Here is a 6,000-nt window from a genome sequence, read left to right as displayed (position 1 = left end):
ATCTATATCAATGACCTTACTGCTGGGTCTTCTGCCATACCATACTAATCTATATCAATGACCTTACTGGTGGGTCTTCTGCCATACCATACTATGACCTGCTGGGTCTTCTACCATACCATACTATGACTGCTGGGTCTTCTGCCATACCATACTAATCTATATCAATGACCTTACTGCTGGGTCTTCTGCCATACCATACTAATCTATATCAATGACCTTACTGCTGGGTCTTCTACCGTACTTCCTATTCGCTTTGCTGTTGATTTTATCACACAATAATTTTGATACACTAATTAATGAAACCAACTCAGGTATGGTCACATTTTCTTAATGGGTCCAGAAAACCAAATGATCTTTAAATGTACAAAAATCCAACTTTTTGTTTTCACTAGTAAGAATAAGAAATATTGTCAAAAAAAGAAAAAAAAGAAAAAGAGCCAGAATCTCAATTGGTGGGAATGAAATGTAACAAGTCACATCCACTAGATACCTCGGAGTTCTACATTATAACATTTTAGTCATTTAGAAGACATTCTTATCCAGAGCCACTTACAGTTAGTGCATTCACCTTAAACCTCTCTGGACCACCCTCCCGGATCCAGAATAACTGTCATCAGAAACGCTGACTAGCATAGCCTAGCCTAGCGCCACAGGTATATAATATCATGAAATCACAAGTCCAATACAGCAAATTAAAGATTAACATCTTGTGAATCCAGCCAACATGTCCGATTTTTAAAATGTTTTACAGCGAAAACACAACATATATTTATGTTAGCTCACCACCATATCCCAAAAAACACAGCCATTTTTTCACAGCAAAGATAGCTTTCACAAAACCCACAAATATAGATACAATTTTTCACTAACCTTTGAACAACTTCATCAGATGACAGTCATATGACATCATGTTATACAATACATTTATGTTTTGTTCGATTATGTGCATATTTATAGCCACAAATCGTGGTTTTACATTGGCGCCATGTTCAGAAATGGCTCCAAAATAGCGAAAGTAATTACAGATAGCCACGTGAAATACAGAAATACTCATCATAAACTTTGATGAAAGATACATGTTTAACATATAATTAAAGATACACTGGTTCTTAATGCAACCGCTGTGTTAGATTTAAAAAATAACTTTAGTAAAAAGCACACCATGCAATAATCTGAGACAGCGCTCAGCCATTCTCCGCCATGTTGGAGTCAACAGAAATACGAAATTACATCATAAATATTCCCTTACCTTTGATGATCTTTCATCAGAATGCAGTGCCAGGAATCCTAGTTCCACAATAAATATTTTTTTTATTTTCTAATGTCCATTACTTCTGTCGAATTAGCAACTTTGGCTAGCATGTGTAGTTCACCTGTCCAAATAACTTTACGCTAATGAACGAAAACTTCAAAAAGTGATATTGAGAATCAATCTTCAGGATGTTTTTCGCATATATATCCAATAACGTCCCAGACGGAGCATTTCTTCATGTCTATATAACGCATTGCAGACAAGGACATGACATTCCCAGTGTGCGTGGCCAAGAACTGAAAATATGCCTGACCTGTCACTCCAAAGGCTCTCATTCGGTCCCACATCAGGCTAGACGCTTCATTCCATGTTCTACTGCCTGTTGACATCTAGTGGAAGGCGTATGAAGTAAGTGCATACAGATCCATAAATATAAGGCATTTGAATAGGCGATGCCTTTCACAGCGACCCATTTCAGAATTTTCACTTCCTGTTTGGAAGTTTGCCTGCCATATAAGTTCTGTTTTACTCACAGATATAATTCAAACAGTTTTAGAAACGTCAGAGTGTTTTCTATCCAATAGTAATAATAATATGCATATCATATGATCTAGGACAGAGTACGAGGCCGTTTAATTTGGGCACCAATTCATCCAAAAGTGAAAATGTCGCCCCCTATCCCTAATAGCTTGGTGGGACAACCACATATCACAGGCATAGAAAGTATATGTGTGACTCACCACCTGGATTTGGTTTTATGTAGAAAATTTTGAAATTGTGTTTTTTACATTGAATAAAAGTAGACTCAGAGCTACAAAATGGTATATCATACACTGCATTTTTGAGGAACAATGGGAAAGTAATTGTGCTTTGAAAGTTGATCAACTTGTACTCACTTTGAGAAAATGGCCTTTGAATGTTTTGGTTCCTAATGAAGAGCTCTTCTTTGTCTACACCCATTCAGCATCGTTCACATCCTCTTAAGCTTTAACCCCACCCATCTCGTTTCGCTCTCAGAGCATTCAGAGCACGCACTTGATACTCTGGCCGATGATTTGTTTACCTCTGGATAACATGAAAACAACCTAACCAACAATTTCATTACGCTTTGTCTTTCTCTACCCTGCATGAATATGCTGGGAGCTAACCAACCAGGTTCAACATTAGCTAGCTAACATTAGGCTTTAACTAGCAAAGCAAACGACTCTGGGATACGAATAATAACGTCATACACGTAACGTTAGCTAGGGAGCCAGCCAGATAATGTTAGCTAGCTAACTAACAGTACACTTTAGCTTGAAATGAAACCACTTTCTGTCAAAATTAGAAACGTGTCATATCTGAAAATGTAGCTAGCTAACGCTATACTATCTTCCCTGTATACATCATCATGCATCATGGACGTGTCTCCCTGTCAGGAGTGCCATGCCACGGTTACCCTTAGTTTGAAGATGTAATCCGGAGACCAGTGTTTTCTCCATCTCTTTAGCTATCATACTATAATTACTCTGATTTCAAAACTTGATCCTCCAGAAAGTGGAGAGCAACACTTATGCAGCTCAAATACACAATACATTTAAAAAACACAGACTGACCAGCTCAAATAGACAGACAGAAGCCTTCTATACGGCAGACAAATCCGAACTCCTCTCGGCATGTCCAGCCCCCTATTATCTCAGCCAATCATGGCTAGTGGGAAGGTTGCTGGCTTTTTCCAACAGCGAGTTGCAGTAGTCCAGATGGGAGAGGAGAAGTGCCTGGATTAGGACCTGCGCCGCTTCCTGTGTGACGTAGGGTCGTACTCTACGGATGTTGTAGAGCATGAACCTGCAGGAGCGAGTCACTGCTTTGATGTTAGCAGAGAACAACAGGATGTTGTCCAGGCTCATACCAAGGTTCGTTGCACTCTGGGAGGGCGACACTGTGGAGTTGTCAACCGTGATGGAGAGGTCTTTGAGCGGGTAGGCCTTAACCAGGAGGAAGAGCAGCTCCGTCTTGTCCAGGTTGAGCTTGAAGTGGTGAGCTGACATCCAAGTTGAGATATCTACCAGGCACGCAGAGATGCATGTCGCCACCTGGGTGTCAGAAGGGGGGAAGGAGAAAAGTACTACAGTGTCATCCGCATAGCAATGATAGGAGAGACCATGTGAGGATATGACGGAGCCGAATGATTTAGCATATAGAGGGAAGATGAGAGGTCCTAGAATCTAATTGATGAAAATGTATCCTGGAAAGATCAGTTTCAATTCGTCTATAGCAAAGTGATGAAATCTGTTGGTATCATCAGAAAGATTAATGGTTTGTTTCATCAAGCTTGCTTCCTAACTCTATACTGTAGCTTCATTTACCCATATCTCATTTACTGTAATATTGTCTGGGCCAGTACCTACTCATCATACAAAATACATTAGCAAGACCAGCCACCTCCTCTAATTTCCTGGCTCCATCTGCACCTTTGTTTAAGAAACTCAATATCTTGTCTATTTACAACATGAATGTACGCCAATTATGCATTTTCATCAATACTCATACCTCCCAGACAGTTTACCTAAACCCTTCAATAGATTCTTCCAGGTCCCAGACAGTTTACCTAAACCCTTCAGTGGATTCTTCCAGGTCCCAGTTTACCTAAACCCTTCAATGGATTCTTCCAGGTTAATTCTGAAATCCATCTATATAACACAAGACACTGTGATAACCTTCACCCTCCCCACTGCCACACCTCACATAGTCAATTCTCAGATACAGAGGTACCATACTCTGGAATTATTATCTTCACATTGCCAAAACCTCATAATCCTTCTAAACTTTAAGCAAAGACTCGGAGTCAGCTTGATGAACCAAACTAATCCCCTCCATGTAGCCTAACTCTCGTACACACACAAACACGCACGCACACACATGCACACACACACATATAATCAAACATGGTTTTTCTTGTTTACTGAGTATATCAGGTACAATTATAATTAACATGCTTTGCTTAACTGGTTGAACTAACTTTGTTTGTACTTATATTAGTGGTGTGGTTTTCATATCAGCCCTTTTGGGATTCCAACCTCACCTGCACACCGTTTTAACAGTTTTATCTCTACTCTTTCACTTCTTTTCTTTGGTGTAAATAAATAAATCCTAAAACCTATATATATTTCCACACTATCAGGTTGAAATGTAATACTGTGAAATTTATGATAATTCCCTTTTAGTGTAAGAGCTGTTTTGGAAAGTCTGCCTGAAATTTCAGCCAGTTTTTGGTGGGATGGAGTTTTGGTCTGCCTGGTGAATTTGTTAATAGACCAATAAGAAAGATAGGTTTGTGACTATCTGCCAATAACAGCTCGTTTTCAGTTGTTCCCTCCCTAATCAGACTACCTCCAGAGAGGTGCCAAGAAGCTATTTTAGTTTCTTTTTGACCATTTTTCTTAAAAACAATCAGAGTAAGGTACGTTACATTTCGTCATTATTACCCAGAAATGATTTGATATTGAGATAAAAACCGCTACATTGAACCTTTAAGAAGGGCTCCATGACCAGTGGAAGGAGATTTAAGGTCAAGCTGTACAACAATTTTCTCAGATCTGAGCTAACGGCAATTCAGGAAAAAGGCAACTCAAAACACCCAAAAGACTTTCATTCAGGTCTGACAAAACCATCACTGAATTCAAATGCTGAGAGATGGAGTAGCTAAACTAGTTACATTTACACGTATGGAATCATTTTCCACAAACTATACCGAACAGTGAAAATATTTGGATACGTTGAAACAATATTTTCTACACTCTCTGTAATCTTCATAATTGAGGTGATTTAACTTGTTTACAGTCCAGGTCATTTAGACTTTGAAGATACACAGAACTCAGTCTCCCAGCAGTTATTACGCAGTAATCACAGAGAACATCTCAGAATCATTAGGAAGGTAATTTACACTGCAATGCCTCCCTGTTCTCCAAAACCTCTCTGCTGCTATCAGGGAGCAATGTGAGCCCTAGATGAGGCATCACAGACCTTCCCCAATGCCTATGGGTTGGGTGGTGACTAACATACTCACTGATCAGTCCCCTATGTCTCTCTCTCATCAGTTCCCTATGTCTCTCTCTATCATCAGTTCCCTATGTCTCTCTCTATCATCAGTTCCATATGTCTCTCTATCATCAGTTCCCTATGTCTCTCTATCATCAGTTCCCTATGTCTCTCTCTATCATCAGTTCCCTATGTCTCTCTATCATCAGTTCCCTATATCTCTCTATCATCAGTTCCCTATGTCTCTCTATCATCAGTTCCCTATGTCTCTCTATCATCAGTTCCCTATATCTCTCTATCATCAGTTCCCTATATCTCTCTACCATCAGTTCCCTATGTCTCTCTCTATCATCAGTTCCCTATGTCTCTCTATAATCAGTTCCCTATATCTCTCTATCATCAGTTCCCTATGTCTCTCTCTATCATCAGTTCCCTATGTCTCTCTATCATCAGTTCCCTATGTCTCTCTATCATCAGTTCCCTATATCTCTATACATCAGTTCCCTATGTCTCTCTATCATCAGTTCCCTATATCTCTCTATCATCAGTTCCCTATCTCTCTCTATCATCAGTTCCCTATGTATCTCTCTATCATCAGTTCCCTATATCTCTCTATCATCAGTTCCCTATGTCTCTCTATCATCAGTTCCCTATATCTCTATACATCAGTTCCCTATGTCTCTCTATCATCAGTTCCCTATGTCTCTCTCTATCATCAGTTCCCT

Source organism: Salvelinus alpinus, chromosome 15, assembly GCF_045679555.1.
Source record: "Salvelinus alpinus chromosome 15, SLU_Salpinus.1, whole genome shotgun sequence".
NCBI classification, from domain to species: domain Eukaryota; kingdom Metazoa; phylum Chordata; class Actinopteri; order Salmoniformes; family Salmonidae; genus Salvelinus; species Salvelinus alpinus.
This window is presented reverse-complemented; position numbering follows the sequence as displayed.